The 15,345-nt window shown below is 55.3% G+C and overlaps 5 non-coding genes and 28 pseudogenes across 5 annotated transcripts; all 33 read left to right on the top strand.

Moving 5' to 3' along the window:
* Positions 1–21: 21 nt before the first annotated feature.
* On the top strand, positions 22–139 carry LOC135599258 (5S ribosomal RNA; annotated as a pseudogene).
* A 350-nt stretch (positions 140–489) lies between these two features.
* LOC135604288 (5S ribosomal RNA) lies at positions 490–608 on the top strand (annotated as a pseudogene).
* A 350-nt stretch (positions 609–958) lies between these two features.
* LOC135604029 (5S ribosomal RNA) lies at positions 959–1,077 on the top strand (annotated as a pseudogene).
* A 350-nt stretch (positions 1,078–1,427) lies between these two features.
* On the top strand, positions 1,428–1,546 carry LOC135604309 (5S ribosomal RNA; annotated as a pseudogene).
* Positions 1,547–1,896: 350 nt separating this feature from the next.
* On the top strand, positions 1,897–2,015 carry LOC135604634 (5S ribosomal RNA; annotated as a pseudogene).
* Positions 2,016–2,365: 350 nt separating this feature from the next.
* Positions 2,366–2,484, top strand: LOC135603287 (5S ribosomal RNA; annotated as a pseudogene).
* Positions 2,485–2,834: 350 nt separating this feature from the next.
* On the top strand, positions 2,835–2,953 carry LOC135604335 (5S ribosomal RNA; annotated as a pseudogene).
* A 350-nt stretch (positions 2,954–3,303) lies between these two features.
* LOC135603667 (5S ribosomal RNA) lies at positions 3,304–3,422 on the top strand (annotated as a pseudogene).
* Positions 3,423–3,772: 350 nt separating this feature from the next.
* On the top strand, positions 3,773–3,891 carry LOC135601368 (5S ribosomal RNA). Its single transcript, XR_010483664.1, has one exon. It is a non-coding gene; the product is annotated as a 5S ribosomal RNA (ribosomal RNA).
* A 350-nt stretch (positions 3,892–4,241) lies between these two features.
* On the top strand, positions 4,242–4,360 carry LOC135603858 (5S ribosomal RNA; annotated as a pseudogene).
* Positions 4,361–4,710: 350 nt separating this feature from the next.
* On the top strand, positions 4,711–4,829 carry LOC135599270 (5S ribosomal RNA; annotated as a pseudogene).
* A 350-nt stretch (positions 4,830–5,179) lies between these two features.
* LOC135604110 (5S ribosomal RNA) lies at positions 5,180–5,298 on the top strand (annotated as a pseudogene).
* Positions 5,299–5,648: 350 nt separating this feature from the next.
* Positions 5,649–5,767, top strand: LOC135604136 (5S ribosomal RNA; annotated as a pseudogene).
* Positions 5,768–6,117: 350 nt separating this feature from the next.
* LOC135603384 (5S ribosomal RNA) lies at positions 6,118–6,236 on the top strand (annotated as a pseudogene).
* Positions 6,237–6,586: 350 nt separating this feature from the next.
* Positions 6,587–6,705, top strand: LOC135604106 (5S ribosomal RNA; annotated as a pseudogene).
* Positions 6,706–7,055: 350 nt separating this feature from the next.
* Positions 7,056–7,174, top strand: LOC135603237 (5S ribosomal RNA; annotated as a pseudogene).
* Positions 7,175–7,524: 350 nt separating this feature from the next.
* On the top strand, positions 7,525–7,643 carry LOC135599379 (5S ribosomal RNA; annotated as a pseudogene).
* Positions 7,644–7,993: 350 nt separating this feature from the next.
* Positions 7,994–8,112, top strand: LOC135603587 (5S ribosomal RNA; annotated as a pseudogene).
* A 339-nt stretch (positions 8,113–8,451) lies between these two features.
* On the top strand, positions 8,452–8,570 carry LOC135604138 (5S ribosomal RNA; annotated as a pseudogene).
* A 350-nt stretch (positions 8,571–8,920) lies between these two features.
* On the top strand, positions 8,921–9,039 carry LOC135602049 (5S ribosomal RNA; annotated as a pseudogene).
* A 350-nt stretch (positions 9,040–9,389) lies between these two features.
* LOC135604446 (5S ribosomal RNA) lies at positions 9,390–9,508 on the top strand (annotated as a pseudogene).
* A 350-nt stretch (positions 9,509–9,858) lies between these two features.
* On the top strand, positions 9,859–9,977 carry LOC135603531 (5S ribosomal RNA; annotated as a pseudogene).
* Positions 9,978–10,327: 350 nt separating this feature from the next.
* LOC135604191 (5S ribosomal RNA) lies at positions 10,328–10,446 on the top strand (annotated as a pseudogene).
* A 350-nt stretch (positions 10,447–10,796) lies between these two features.
* Positions 10,797–10,915, top strand: LOC135599530 (5S ribosomal RNA; annotated as a pseudogene).
* Positions 10,916–11,265: 350 nt separating this feature from the next.
* LOC135600879 (5S ribosomal RNA) lies at positions 11,266–11,384 on the top strand. The gene has a single exon (XR_010483190.1). It is a non-coding gene; the product is annotated as a 5S ribosomal RNA (ribosomal RNA).
* Positions 11,385–11,734: 350 nt separating this feature from the next.
* On the top strand, positions 11,735–11,853 carry LOC135599973 (5S ribosomal RNA). The gene has a single exon (XR_010482310.1). It is a non-coding gene; the product is annotated as a 5S ribosomal RNA (ribosomal RNA).
* A 350-nt stretch (positions 11,854–12,203) lies between these two features.
* LOC135604053 (5S ribosomal RNA) lies at positions 12,204–12,322 on the top strand (annotated as a pseudogene).
* A 350-nt stretch (positions 12,323–12,672) lies between these two features.
* Positions 12,673–12,791, top strand: LOC135600834 (5S ribosomal RNA). The gene has a single exon (XR_010483146.1). It is a non-coding gene; the product is annotated as a 5S ribosomal RNA (ribosomal RNA).
* A 350-nt stretch (positions 12,792–13,141) lies between these two features.
* LOC135599380 (5S ribosomal RNA) lies at positions 13,142–13,260 on the top strand (annotated as a pseudogene).
* Positions 13,261–13,610: 350 nt separating this feature from the next.
* On the top strand, positions 13,611–13,729 carry LOC135601877 (5S ribosomal RNA; annotated as a pseudogene).
* A 350-nt stretch (positions 13,730–14,079) lies between these two features.
* LOC135601591 (5S ribosomal RNA) lies at positions 14,080–14,198 on the top strand. The gene has a single exon (XR_010483881.1). It is a non-coding gene; the product is annotated as a 5S ribosomal RNA (ribosomal RNA).
* A 350-nt stretch (positions 14,199–14,548) lies between these two features.
* LOC135604141 (5S ribosomal RNA) lies at positions 14,549–14,667 on the top strand (annotated as a pseudogene).
* Positions 14,668–15,017: 350 nt separating this feature from the next.
* Positions 15,018–15,136, top strand: LOC135599459 (5S ribosomal RNA; annotated as a pseudogene).
* The last annotated feature ends 209 nt before the right edge of the window (positions 15,137–15,345 follow it).

Consider the following 15,345-nt stretch of genomic DNA (forward strand, 5'->3'; position numbering starts at 1 on the left):
GAGGGACGAAGCACGCGAAACAGGTGCGATAATGCCAGCACTAAATCACGGATCCCATCAAAACAACGAAGTTAAGCTTGCTTGGGCCAGAGTAGTACTACTATGGGTGACCCCCTGGGAAGTCCTCGTGTTGCACTCCTTTTCGCATCCCGGGATATGAAACATCTCCCGTAGAGCTCCGAGACGATTGTTTTGGGGCAGGAAATTTGCTATGACCGCTACGCTGTCAGTATCGAGGGGCTCGGAGAGAGCTTTCCGGATTGGGGTCGCAATAGCGATTCCGAGATCGTTCTAGAAAGTGCCGATGGTTTCGGCACGCGCTTGCCGCGACCGATACGCAGTCGTCGGGCTAGAGCTCGGAGAGAGCTTGCAATAGGGATTTCGTGAATGTTCGTGAAAGCGACGATGGTTTCGTGACGGGCAAGAGGCTCCGGACGTTGATGCGCTGACCGCGACGTGCACATAGGCGAGGGACGAAGCACGCGAAACGGGTGCGATAATGCCAGCACTAAATCACTGGATCCCATCAAAACAACGAAGTTAAGCTTGCTTGGGCCAGAGTAGTACTAGGATTGGTGACCACCTGGGAAGTCCTCGTGTTGCACTCCTTTTTGCATCCCGGGATACGGAACATCTCCAGTAGAGCTCCGAGACGATTGTTTTGGGGCTGGAAATTTGCTGTGACCGCTACGCTGTCAGTATCGAGGGGCTCGGAGAGAGCTTTCCGGATTGGGGTCGCAATAGCGATTCCGAGATCGTTCTAGAAAGTGCCGATGGTTTCGGCACGTGCTTGCCGTGACGGATACGCAGTCGTCGGGCTAGGGCTCGGAGAGAGCTTGCAATAGGGATTTCGTGAACGTTCGAGAAAGCGACGATGGTTTCGTGACGGGCAAGAGGCTCCGGACGTTGATGCGCCGACCGCGACGTGCACATAGGCGAGGGACGAAGCACGCGAAACGGGTGCGATAATGCCAGCACTAAATCACTGGATCCCATCAAAACAACGAAGTTAAGCTTGCTTGGGCCAGAGTAGTACTACTATGGGTGACCCCCTGGGAAGTCCTCGTGTTGCACTCCTTTTCGTATCCCGGGATACGAAACATCTCCCGTAGAGCTCCGAGACGATTGTTTTGGGGCTGGAAATTTGCTGTGACCGCTACGCTGTCAGTATCGAGGGGCTCGGAGAGAGCTTTCCGGATTGGGGTCGCAATAGCGATTCCGAGATCGTTCTAGAAAGTGCCGATGGTTTCGGCACGCGCTTGCCGCGACCGATACGTAGTCGACGGGCTAGGGCTCGGAGAGAGCTTGCAATAGGGATTTCGTGAACGTTCGAGAAAGCGCCGACGGTTTCCTGACGGGCAAGAGGCTCCGTACGTTGATACGCCGATCGCGACGTGCACATAGGCGAGGGACGAAGCACGCGTAATGGGTGCGATAATGCCAGCACTAAATCACAGGATCCCATCAAAACACCGAAGTTAAGCGTGTTTGGGCCAGAGTAGTACTAGGATTGGTGACCCCCTGGGAAGTCCTCTTGTTGCACTCCTTTTTGCATCCCGGGATACGAAACATCACTCGTAGAGCTCCGAGACGATTGTTTTGGGGCTGGAAATTTGCTGTGACCGCTACGCTGTCAGTATCGAGGGGCTCGGAGAGAGCTTTCTGGATTGGGGTCGCAATAGCGATTCCGAGATCGTTCTAGAAAGTGCCGATGGTTTCGGCACGTGCGTGCCGTGACCGATACGCAGTCGTCGGGCTAGGGCTCGGAGAGAGCTTGCAATAGGGATTTCGTGAACGTTCGAGAAAGCGACGATGGTTTCGTGACGGGCAAGAGGCTCCGGACGTTGATGCGCCGACCGCGACGTGCACATAGGCGAGGGACGAAGCACGCGAAATGGGTGCGATAATGCCAGCACTAAATCACCGGATCCAATCAAAACAACGAAGTTAAGCTTGCTTGGGCCAGAGTAGTACTACGACGGGTGACCCCCTGGGAAGTCCTCGTTTTGCACTCCTTTTCGCATCCCGGGATACGAAACATCTCCCGTAGAGCTCCGAGACGATTGTTTTGGTGCTGGAAATTTGCTGTGACCGCTACGCTGTCAGTATCGAGGGGCTCGGAGAGAGCTTTACGGATTGGGGTCGCAATAGCGATTCCGAGATTGTTTTAGAAAGTGCCGATGGTTTCGGCACGCGCTTGCCGCGACCGATACGCAGTCGTCGGGCTAGGGCTCGGAGAGAGCTTGCAATAGGGATTTCGTGAACGTTCGAGAAAGCGCCGATGGTTTCCTGACGGGCAAGAGGCTCCGGACGTTGATTCGCCGACCGCGATGTGCACATAGGCGAGGGACGAAGCACGCGAAACGGGTGCGATAATGCCAGCACTAAATCTCCGGATCCCATCAAAACACCGAAGTTACGCGTGCTTGGGCCAGAGTAGTACTAGGATTGGTGACCCCCTGGGAAGTCCTCGTGTTGCACTCCTTTTTGCATCCCGGGATACGAAACATCACCCGTAGAGCTCCGAGACGATTATTTTGGTGCTGGAAATTTGCTATGACCGCTACGCTGTCAGTATCGAGGGGCTCGGAGAGAGCTTTCTGGATTGGGGTCGCAATAGCGATTCCGAGATCGTTCTAGAAAGTGCCGATGGTTTCGGCACGTGCTTGCCGTGACCGATACGCAGTCGTCGGGCTAGGGCTCGGAGAGAGCTTGCAATAGGGATTTCGTGAACGTTCGAGAAAGCGACGATGGTTTGGTGACGGGCAAGAGGCTCTGAACGTTGATGCGACGACCGCGACGTGCACATAGGCGAGGGACGAAGCACGCGAAACGGGTGCGATAATGCCAGCACTAAATCACCGGATCCCATCAAAACAACAAAGTTAAGCTTTCTTGGGCCAGAGTAGTACTACGATGGGTGACCCCCTGGGAAGTCCTCGTGTTGCACTCCTTTTTGTAACCCGGGATACGAAACCTCTCCCGTAGAGCTCCGAGACGATTGTTTTGGGGCTGGAAATTTGCTGTGACCACTATGCTGTCAGTATCGAGGGGCTCGGAGAGAGCTTTCCGGATTGGGGTCGCAATAGCGATTCCGAGATCGTTCTAGAAAGTGTCGATGGTTTCGGCACGCGCTTGCCGCGACCGATACGCAGTCGTCGGGCTAGGGCTCGAAGAGAGCTTGCAATAGGGATTTCGTGAACGTTCGAGAAAGCGCCGACGGTTTCCTGACGGGCAAGAGGCTACGGACGTTGATACGCCGACCGCGACGTGCACATAGGCGAGGGACGAAGCACGCGAAACGGGTGCGATAATGCCAGCACTAAATCACCGGATCCCATCAAAACACCGAAGTTAAGCTTGCTTGGGCCAGAGTAGTACTACGATCGGTGACCCCCTAGGAAGTCCTCGTGTTGCACTCCTTTTCGTAACCCGGGATACGAAACCTCTCCCGTAGAGCTCCGAGACGATTGTTTTGGGGCTGGAAATTTGCTGTGACCACTACGCTGTCAGTATCGAGGGGCTCGGAGAGAGCTTTCCGGATTGGGGTCGCAATAGTGATTCCGAGATCGTTCTAGAAAGTGTCGATGGTTTCGGCACGCGCTTGCCGCGACCGATACACAGTCGTCGGGCTAGGGCTCGGAGAGAGCTTGCAATAGGGATTTCGTGAACGTTCGAGAAAGCGCCGACGGTTTCCTGACGGGCAAGAGGCTACGGACATTGATACGCCGTCTACGACGTGCACATAGGCGAGGGACGAAGCACGCGAAATGGGTGCGATAATGCCAGCACTAAATCACCGGATCCCATCAAAACACCGAAGTTAAGCGTGCTTGGGCCAGAGTAGTACTAGGATTGGTGACCCCCTGGGAAGTCCTCGTGTTGCACTCCTTTTCGCATCCCGGGATACGAAACATCTCCCGTAGAGCTCCGAGACGATTGTTTTGGGGCTGGAAATTTTTTGTGACCGCTACGCTGTCAGTATCGAGGGGCTCGGAGAGAGCTTTCCGGATTGGGGTCGCAATAGCGATTCCGAGATCGTTCTATAAAGTGCCGATGGTTTCGGCACGTGCTTGCCGTGACCGATACGCAGTCGTCGGGCAAGGGCTCGGAGAGAGCTTGCAATAGGGATTTTGTGAACGTTCGAGAAAGCGACGATGGTTTCGTGACGGGCAAAAGGCTTCGGACGTTGATACGTCGACCGCGACGTGCACATAGGAGAGGGACGAAGCACGTGAAACGGGTGCGATAATGCCAGCACTAAATCACCGGGTCCCATCAAAACACTGAAGTTAAGCTTGCTTGGGCCAGAGTAGTACTAGGATTGGTGACCCCCTGGGAAGTCCTCGTGTTGCACTTCTTTTTGCATCCCGGGTTACGAAACATCTCCCGTAGAGCTCCGAGACGATTGTTTTGGGGCTGGAAATTTGTTGTGACCGCTACGCTGTCAGTATCGAGGGGCTCGGAGAGAGCTTTCCGGATTGGGGTCGCAATAGCGATTCCGAGATCGTTCTAGAAAGTGCCGATGGTTTCGGCACGTGCTTGCCGTGACCGATACGCAGTCGTCGGGCTAGGGCTCGGAGAGAGCTTGCAATAGGGATTTCGTGAACGTTCGAGAAAGCGACGATGGTTTCGTGACGGGCAAGAGGCTCCGGACGTTGATGCGCCGACCGCGACATGCACATAGGCGAGGGACGAAGCACGCGAAACGGGTGCGAAAATGCCAGCACTAAATCACCGGATCCCATCAAAACAATGAAGTTAAGCTTGCTTGGGCCAGAGTCGTACTACTATGGGTGACCCCCTGGGAAGTCCTCGTGTTGCACTCCTTTTCGCATCCCGGGATACGAAACATCTCCCGTAGAGCTCCGAGACGATTGTTTTGGGGCTGGAAATTTGCTGTGACCGCTACGCTGTCAATATCGAGGGGCTCGGAGAGAGCTTTCCGGATTGGGGTCGCAATAGCGATTCCGAGATCGTTCTAGAAAGTGCCGATGGTTTCGGCACGCGCTTGCCGTGACCGATACGCAGTCGTCGGGCTAGGGCTCGGAGAGAGCTTGCAATAGGGATTTCGTGAACGTTCGAGAAAGCGCCGACGGTTTCCTGACGGGCAAGAGGCTCCGGACGTTGATGCGCCGACCGCGACGTGCACATAGGCGAGGGACGAAGCACGCGAAACGGGTGCGATAATGCCAGCACTAAATCACCGGATCCCATCAAAACAACGAAGTTAAGCTTGCTTGGGCCAGAGTAGTACTACGATGGGTGACCCCCTGGGAAGTCATCGTGTTGCACTCCTTTTCGTAACCCGGGATACGAAACCTCTCCCGTAGAGCTCCGAGACGATTGTTTTGGGGCTGGAAATTTGCTGTGACCGCTACGCTGTCAGTATCGAGGGTCTCGGAGAGAGCTTTCCGGATTGGGGTCGCAATAGCGATTCCGAGATCGTTCTAGAAAGTGTCGATGGTTTCGGCACGCGCTTGCCGCGACCGATACGCAGTCGTTGGGCTAGGGCTCGGAGAGAGCTTGCAATAGGGATTTCGTGAACGTTCGAGAAAGCGCCGACGGTTTCCTGACGGGCAAGAGGCTCCGGACGTTGATACGCCGACCGTGACGTGCACATAGGCGAGGGACGAAGCACGCGAAACGGGTGCGATAATGCCAGCACTAAATCACCGGATCCCATCAAAACACCGAAGTTACGCTTGCTTGGGCCAGAGTAGTACTACGATCGGTGACCCCCTGGGAAGTCCTCGTGTTGCACTCCTTTTCGTAACCCGGGATACGAAACCTCTCCCGTAGAGCTCCGAGACGATTGTTTTGGGGCTGGAAATTTGTTGTGACCGCTACGCTGTCAGTATCGAGGGGCTCGGAGAGAGCTTTCCGGATTGGGGTCGCAATAGCGATTCCGAGATCGTTCTAGAAAGTGTCGATGGTTTCGGCACGCGCTTGCCGCGACCGATACGCAGTCGTCGGGCTAGGGCTCGGAGAGACCTTGCAATAGGGATTTCATGAACGTTCGAGAAAGCGCCGACGGTTTCCTGACGGGCAAGAGGCTCCGGACGTTGATACGCCGACTGCGACGTGCACATAGGCGAGGGACGAAGCACGCGAAACGGGTGCGATAATGCCAGCACTAAATCACCGGATCCCATCAAAACACCGAAGTTATGCGTGCTTGGGCCAGAGTAGTACTAGGATTGGTGACCCCCAGGGAAGTCCTCGTGTTGCACTCCTTTTCGCATCCCGGGATACGAAACATCTCCCGTAGAGCTCCGAGACGATTATTTTGGGGCTGGAAATTTGCTGTGACCGCTACGCTGTCAGTATCGAGGGGCTCGGAGAGAGCTTTCCGGATTGGGGTCGCAATAGCGATTCCGAGATCGTTCTAGAAAGTGCCGATGGTTTCGGCACGTGCTTGTCGTGACCGATACGCAGTCGTCGGGCTAGGGCTCGGAGAGAGCGTGCAATAGGGATTTCGTGAACGTTCGAGAAAGCGACGATGGTTTCGTGACGGGCAAGAGGCTCCGGACGTTGATGCGCCGACCGCGACGTGCACATAGGCGAGGGACGAAGCACGCGAAATGGGTGCGATAATGCCAGCACTAAATCACCGGATCCCATCAAAACAACGAAGTTAAGCTTGCTTGGGCCAGAGTAGTACTAGGATTGGTGACCACATGGGAAGTCCTCGTGTTGCACTCCTTTTTGCATCCCGGGATACGGAACATCTCTAGTAGAGCTCCGAGACGATTGTTTTGGGGCTGGAAATTTGCTGTGACCGCTACGCTGTCAGTATCGAGGGGCTCGGAGAGAGCTTTCCGGATTGGGGTCGCAATAGCGATTCCGAGATCGTTCTAGAAAGTGCCGATGGTTTCGGCACGTGCTTGCCGTGACCGATACGCAGTCGTCGGGCAAGGGCTCGGAGAGAGCTTGCAATAGGGATTTCGTGAACGTTCGAGAAAGCGACGATGGTTTCGTGACGGGCAAGAGGCTCCGGACGTTGATGCGCCGACCGCGACGTGCACATAGGAGAGGGACGAAGCACGTGAAACGGGTGCGATAATGCCAGCACTAAATCACCGGGTCCCATCAAAACACCGAAGTTAAGCTTGCTTGGGCCAGAGTAGTACTAGGATTGGTGACCCCCTGGGAAGTCCTCGTGTTGCACTTCTTTTTGCATCCCGGGATACGAAACATCTCCCGTAGAGCTCCGAGACGATTGTTTTGGGGCTGGAAATTTGTTGTGACCACTGCACTGTCAGTATCGAGGGGCTCGGAGAGAGCTTTCCGGATTGGGGTCGCAATAGCGATTCCGAGATCGTTCTAGAAAGTGCCGATGGTTTCGGCACGTGCTTGCCGTGACCGATACGCAGTCGTCGGGCTAGGGCTCGGAGAGAGCTTGCAATAGGGATTTCGTGAACGTTCGAGAAAGCGACGATGGTTTCGTGACGGGCAAGAGGCTCCGGACGTTGATGCGCCGACCGCGACGTGCACATAGGCGAGGGACGAAGCACGCGAAACGGGTGCGATAATGCCATCACTAAATCACCGGATCCCATCAAAACAATGAAGTTAAGCTTGCTTGGGCCAGAGTCGTACTACTATGGGTGACCCCCTGGGAAGTCCTCGTGTTGCACTCCTTTTCGCATCCCGGGATACGAAACATCTCCCGTAGAGCTCCGAGACGATTGTTTTGGGGCTGGAAATTTGCTGTGACCTCTACGCTGTCAATATCGAGGGGCTCGGAGAGAGCTTTCCGGATTGGGGTCGCAATAGCGATTCCGAGATCGTTCTAGAAAGTGCCGATGGTTTCGGCACGCGCTTGCCGTGACCGATACGCAGTCGTCGGGCTAGGGCTCGGAGAGAGCTTGCAATAGGGATTTCGTGAACGTTCGAGAAAGCGCCGACGGTTTCCTGACGGGCAAGAGGCTCCGGTCGTTGATGCGCCGACCGCGACGTGCACATAGGCGAGGGACGAAGCACGCGAAACGGGTGCGATAATGCTAGCACTAAATCACCGGATCCCATCAAAACAACGAAGTTAAGCTTGCTTGGGCCAGAGTAGTACTACGATGGGTGACCCCCTGGGAAGTCCTCGTGTTGCACTCCTTTTCGTAACCCGGGATACGAAACCTCTCCCGTAGAGCTCCGAGACGATTGTTTTGGGGCTGTGACCGCTACGCTGTCAGTATCGAGGGTCTCGGAGAGAGCTTTCCGGATTGGGGTCGCAATAGCGATTCCGAGATCGTTCTAGAAAGTGTCGATGGTTTCGGCACGCGCTTGCCGCGACCGATACGCAGTCGTTGGGCTAGGGCTCGGAGAGAGCTTGCAATAGGGATTTCGTGAACGTTCGAGAAAGCGCCGACGGTTTCCTGACGGGCAAGAGGCTCCGGACGTTGATACGCCGACCGCGACGTGCACATAGGCGGGGGACGAAGCACACGAAACGGGTGCGATAATGCCAGCACTAAATCACCGGATCCCATCAAAACACCGAAGTTACGCTTGCTTGGGCCAGAGTAGTACTACGATCGGTGACCCCCTGGGAAGTCCTCGTGTTGCACTCCTTTTCGTAACCCGGGATACGAAACCTCTCCCGTAGAGCTCCGAGACGATTGTTTTGGGGCTGGAAATTTGCTGTGACCGCTACGCTGTCAGTATCGAGGGGCTCGGAGAGAGCTTTCCGGATTGGGGTCGCAATAGCGATTCCGAGATCGTTCTAGAAAGTGTCGATGGTTTCGGCACGCGCTTGCCGCGACCGATACGCAGTCGTCGGGCTAGGGCACGGAGAGACCTTGCAATAGGGATTTCGTGAACGTTCGAGAAAGCGCCGACGGTTTCCTGACGGGCAAGAGGCTCCGGACGTTGATACACCGACTGCGACGTGCACATAGGCGAGGGACGAAGCACGCGAAACGGGTGCGATAATGCCAGCACTAAATCACCGGATCCCATCAAAACACCGAAGTTAAGCGTGCTTGGGCCAGAGTAGTACTAGGATTGGTGACCCCCAGGGAAGTCCTCGTGTTGCACTCCTTTTCGCATCCCGGGATACGAAACATCTCCCGTAGAGCTCCGAGACGATTGTTTTGGGGCTGGAAATTTGTTGTGACCGCTACGCTGTCAGTATCGAGGGGCTCGGAGAGAGCTTTCCGGATTGGGGTCGCAATAGCGATTCCGAGATCGTTCTAGAAAGTGCCGATGGTTTCGGCACGTGCTTGCCGTGACCGATACGCAGTCGTCGGGCTAGGGCTCGGAGAGAGCTTGCAATAGGGATTTCGTGAACGTTCGAGAAAGCGACGATGGTTTCGTGACGGGCAAGAGGCTCCGGACGTTGATGCGCCGACCGCGACGTGCACATAGGCGAGGGACGAAGCACGCGAAATGGGTGCGATAATGCCAGCACTAAATCACCGGATCCCAACAAAACAACGAAGTTAAGCTTGCTTGGGCCAGAGTAGTACTAGGATTGGTGACCACCTGGGAAGTCCTCGTGTTGCACTCCTTTTTGCATCCCGGGATACGGAACATCTCCAGTAGAGCTCCGAGACGATTGTTTTGGGGCTGGAAATTTGCTGTGACCGCTACGCTGTCAGTATCGAGGGGCTCGGAGAGAGCTTTCCGGATTGGGGTCGCAATAGCAATTCCGAGATCGTTCTAGAAAGTGCCGATGGTTTCGGCACGTGCTTGCCGTGACCGATACGCAGTCGTCGGGCAAGGGCTCGGAGAGAGCTTGCAATAGGGATTTCGTGAACGTTCGAGAAAGCGACGATGGTTTCGTGACGGGCAAGAGGCTCCGGACGTTGATGCGCCGACCGCGACGTGCACATAGGCGAGGGACGAAGCACGCGAAACGGGTGCGATAATGCCAGCACTAAATCACCGGATCCCATCAAAACACCAAAGTTAAGCTTGCTTGGGCCAGAGTAGTACTAGGATTGGTGACCCCCTGGGAAATCCTCGTATTGCACTCCTTTTTGCATCCCGGGATACGAAACATCTCCCGTAGAGCTCCGAGACGATTGTTTTGGGGCTGGAAATTTGTTGTGACCGCTACGCTGTCAGTATCGAGGGGCTCGGAGAGAGCTTTCCGGATTGGGGTCGCAATAGCGATTCCGAGATCGTTCTAGAAAGTGCCGATGGTTTCGGCACGTGCTTGCCATGACCGATACGCAGTCGTCGGGCTAGGGCTCGGAGAGAGCTTGCAAGAGGGATTTCGTGAACGATCGAGAAAGCGACGATGGTTTCGTGACGGGCAAGAGGCTCCGGACGTTGATGCGCCGACCGCGACGTGCACATAGGCGAGGGACGAAGCACGCGAAACGGGTGCGATAATGCCAGCACTAAATCACCGGATCCCATCAAAACAACGAAGTTAAGCTTGCTTGGGCCAGAGTCGTACTACTATGGGTGACCCCCTGGGAAGTCCTCGTGTTGCACTCCTTTTCGCATCCCGGGATACGAAACATCTCCCGTAGAGCTCCGAGACGATTATTTTGGGGCTGGAAATTTGCTGTGACCGCTACGCTGTCAGTATCGAGGGGCTCGGAGAGAGCTTTCCGGATTGGGGTCGCAATAGCGATTCCGAGATCGTTCTAGAAAGTGCCGATGGTTTCGGCACGCGCTTGCCGTGACCGATACGCAGTCGTCGGGCTAGGGCTCGGAGAGAGCTTGCAATAGGGATTTCGTGAACGTTCGAGAAAGCGCCGACGGTTTCCTGACGGGCAAGAGGCTCCGGACGTTGATGCGCCGACCGCGACGTGCACATAGGCGAGGGACGAAGTACGCGAAACGGGTGCGATAATGCCATCACTAAATCACCGGATCCCATCAAAACAACGAAGTTAAGCTTGCTTGGGACAGAGTAGTACTACGATGGGTGACCCCCTGGGAAGTCCTCGACTTGCACTCCTTTTCGCATCCCGGGATACGAAACATCACCCGTAGAGCTCCGAGACGATTGTTTTGGGGCTGGAAATTTGCTGTGACCGCTACGCTGTCAGTATCGAGGGGCTCGGAGAGAGCTTTCCGGATGGGGGTCGCAATAGCGATTCCGAGATCGTTCTAGAAAGTGCTGATGGTTTCGGCACGTGCTTGCCGTGACCGATACGCAGTCGTCGGGCTAGGGCTCGGAGAGAGCTTGCAATAGGGATTTCGTGAACGTTCAAGAAAGCGACGATGGTTTCGTGACGGGCAAGAGGCTCCGGACGTTGATGCGCCGACGGCGACGTGCACATAGGCGAGGGACGAAGCACGCTAAACGGGTGCGATAATGCCATCACTAATTCACCAGATCCCATCAAAACTCCGAAGTTAAGCGTGCTTGGGCTAGAGTAGTACTACGATGGGTGACCCCCTGGGAAGTCCTCGTGTTGCACTCCTTTTCGCATCCCGGGATACGAAACATCTCCCATAGAGCTCCGAGACGATTGTTTTGGGGCTGGAAATTTGCTGTGGCCGCTACGCTGTCAGTATCGAGGGGCTCGGAGAGTGCTTTCCGAATTGGGGTCGCAATAGCGATTCCGAGATCATTCTAGAAAGGGCCGATGGTTTCGGCACGCGCTTGCCGTGACCGATACTCAGTCGTCGGGCTAGGGCTCGGAGAGAGCTTGCAATAGGGATTTCGTGAACGTTCGAGAAAGCGCCGACGGTTTCCTGACGGGCAAGAGGCTCCGGACGTTGATACGCCGACCGCGACGTGCACATAGGCGAGGGACGAAGCACGCGAAACGGGTGCGATAATGCCAGCACTAAATCATCGGATCCCATTAAAACTCCGAAGTTAAGCGTGCTTGGGCCAGAGTAGTACTAGGATGGGTGACCCCTTGGGAAGTCCCCGTGTTGCACTCCTTTTTACATCCCGGAATACGAAACATCTCCCGTAGAGCTCCAAGACGATTGTTTTGGGGCTGGAAATTTGCTGTGACCGCTACACAGTCAGTATCGAGGGGCTCGGAGAGAGCTTTCCAGATTGGGGTCGCAATAGCGATTCCGAGATCGTTCTTGAAAGTGCCGATGGTTTCGGCACGTGCTTGCCGTGACCGATACGCAGTCGTCGGGCTAGGGCTCGGAGACAGCTTGCAATAGGGATTTCGTGAACGTTCGAGAAAGCGCCGACGGTTTCGTGACGGGCAAGAGGCTCCGGACGTTGATACGCCGACCGCGACATGCACATAGGCGAGGGACGAAGCACGCGAAAGGGGTGCGATAATGCCAACACTAAATCACCGGATCCCATCAAAACAACGAAGTTAAGCTTGCTTGGGCCAGAGTAGTACTGCGATGGGTGACCCCCTGGGAAGTCCTCGTGTTGCACTCCTTTTCGCATCCCGGGATACGAAACATCTCCCGTAGAGCTCCGAGACGATTGTTTTGGGGCAGGAAATTTGCTGTGACCGCTACGCTGTCAGTATCGAGGGGCTCGGAGAGAGCTTTCCGGATTGGGGTCGCAATAGCGATTCCGAGATCGTTCTAGAAAGTGCCGATGGTTTCGGCATGCGCTTGCCGTGACCGATACGCAGTCGTCGGGCTAGGGCTCGGAGAGAGCTTGCAATAGGGATTTCGTGAACGTTCGAGAAAGCGCCGACGGTTTCGTGACGGGCAAGAGGCTCCGGACGTTGATACGCCAACCGCGACGTGCACATAGGCGAGGGACGAAGCACGTGAAACAGGTGCGATAATGCCAGCACTAAATCACCGGATCCCTTCAAAACTCTGAAGTTAAGCGTGCTTGGGCCAGAGAAGTACTAGGATGGGTGACCCCCTGGGAAGTCCTCGTGTTGCACTCCTTTTCGCATCCCGGGATACGAAACATCTCCGATAGAGCTCCGAGACGATTGTTTTGGGGCTGGAAATTTGCTGTGACCGCTACGCTGTCAGTATCGCGGGGCTCGGAGAGAGCTTTCCGGATTGGGGTCGCAATAGCGATTCCGAGATCGTTCTAGAAAGTGCCGATGGTTTCGGCATATGCTTGCCGTGACCGATACGCAGTCGTCGGGCTAGGGCTCGGAGAGAGCTTGCAATAGGGATTTCGTGAACGTTCGAGAAAGCGACGATGGTTTCGTGACGAGCAAGAGGCTCCGGACGTTGATACGCCGACCGCGACGTGCACATAGGCGAGGGACGAAGCACGCGAAACGGGTGTGTTAATGCCAGCGATAAATCTCCGGATCCCATAAAAACAACGAAGTTAAGCTTGCTTGGGCCAGAGTAGTACTACGATGGGTGACCCCCTGGGAAGTTCTCTTGTTGCAATCCTTTTCGCATCCCGGGATACGAAACATCTCCCATAGAGCTCCGAGACGATTGTTTTGGGGCTGGAAATTTGCTGTGACTGCTACGCTGTTAGTATCGAGGGCCTCGGAGAGAGCTTTCCGGATTGGGGTCGCAATAGCGATTCCGAGATCGTTCTAGAAAGTGCCGATGGTTTCGGCATGCGCTTGCCGTGACCGATACGCAGTCGTCGGGCTAGGGCTCGGAGAGAGCTTCCAATAGGGATTTCGTGAACGTTCGAGAAAGCGCCGACGGTTTCCTGACGGGCAAGAGGCTCCGGACGTTGATACGCCGACCGCGACGTGCACATAGGCGAGGAACGAAGCACGCGAAACATGTGCGATAACGCCAGCACTAAATCATCGGATCCCATCAAATCTCCGAAGTTAAGCGTGCTTGGGCCAGAGTAGTACTAGGATGGGTGACCCCCTAGGAAGTCCTCGTGTTGCACTCCTTTTTGCATCCCGGGATACGAAACATCTCCCGTAGAGCTCCGAGACGATTGTTTTGGGGCTGGAAATTTGCTGTGACCGCTACGCTGTCAGTATCGAGGGGCTCGGAGAGAGCTTTCCGTATTGGGGTCGCAATAGCGATTCCGAGATCGTTCTACAAAGTGCCGATGGTTTCGGCACGTGCTTGCCGTGACCGATACGCAGTCGTCGGGCTAGGGCTCGGAGAGAGCTTGCAATAGGTATTTCGTGAACGTTCGAGAAAGCGCCGACGGTTTCGTGACGGGCAAGAGGCTCCGGACGTTGATACGCCAACCGCGACGTGCACATAGGCGAGGGACGAAGCACGTGAAACAGGTGCGATAATGCCAGCACTAAATCACCGGATCCCTTCAAAACTCGGAAGTTAAGCGTGCTTGGGCCAGAGAAGTACTAGGATGGGTGACCCCCTGGGAAGTCCTCGTGTTGCACTCCTTTTTGCATCCCGGGATACAAAACATCTCCCGTAGAGCTCCGAGACGATTGTTTTGGGGCTGGAAATTTGCTGTGACCGCTATGCTGTCAGTATCGAGGGGCTCGGAGAGAGCTTTCCGGATTGAGGTCGCAATAACGATTCCGAGATCGTTCTAGAAAGTGCCGATGGTTTCGGCACGTGCTTGCCGTGACCGATACGCAGTCGTCGGGCTAGGGCTCGGAGAGAGCTTGCAATAGGGATTTCGTGAACGTTCGAGAAAGCGACGATGGTTTCGTGACGGGCAAGAGGCTCCGGACGTTGATGCGCCGAAGGCGACATGCACATAGGCGAGGGACGAAGCACGCGAAACGGTTGCGATAATGCCAGCACTAAATCACCGGATCCCATCAAAACAATGAAGTTAAGCTTGCTTGGGCCAGAGTAGTACTACGATGGGTGACCCCCTGGGAAGTCCTCGTGTTGCACTCCTTTTCGCATCCCGGGATACGAAACATCTCCCGTAGAGCTCCGAGACGATTGTTTTGGGGCTGGAAATTTGCTGTGACCGCTACCCTGTCAGTATCGAGGGGCTCGGAGAGAGCTTTCCGGATTGGGGTCGCAATAGCGATTCCGAGATCGTTCTAGAAAGTGCCGATGGTTTCGGCATGTGCTTGCCGTGACCGATACGCAGTCGTCGGGCTAGGGCTCGGAGAGAGCTTGCAATAGGGATTTCGTGAACGTTCGAGAAAGCGACGATGGTTTCGTGACGAGCAAGAGGCTCCGGACGTTGATACGCCGACCGCGACGTGCACATAGGCGAGGGACGAAGCACGCGAAACGGGTGCGATAATGCCAGCGCTAAATCACCGGATCACATCAAAACAACAAAGTTAAGCTTGCTTGGGCCAGAGTAGTACTACGATGGGTGACCCCCTGGGAAGTTCTCTTGTTGCAATCCTTTTCGCATCCCTGGATACGAAACATCTCCCATAGATCTCCGAGACGATTGTTTTGGGGCTGGAAATTTGGTGTGACTGCTACGCTGTCAGTATCGAGGGCCTCGGAGAGAGCTTTCCGGATTGAGGTCGCAATAACGATTCCGAGATCGTTCTAGAAAGTGCCGATGGTTTCGGCACGTGCTTGCCGTGACCGATACGCAATCGTCGG

The sequence above is a fragment of the Musa acuminata genome, chromosome BXJ2-1, assembly GCF_036884655.1.
Source record: "Musa acuminata AAA Group cultivar baxijiao chromosome BXJ2-1, Cavendish_Baxijiao_AAA, whole genome shotgun sequence".
NCBI classification, from domain to species: Eukaryota; Viridiplantae; Streptophyta; class Magnoliopsida; order Zingiberales; family Musaceae; genus Musa; species Musa acuminata.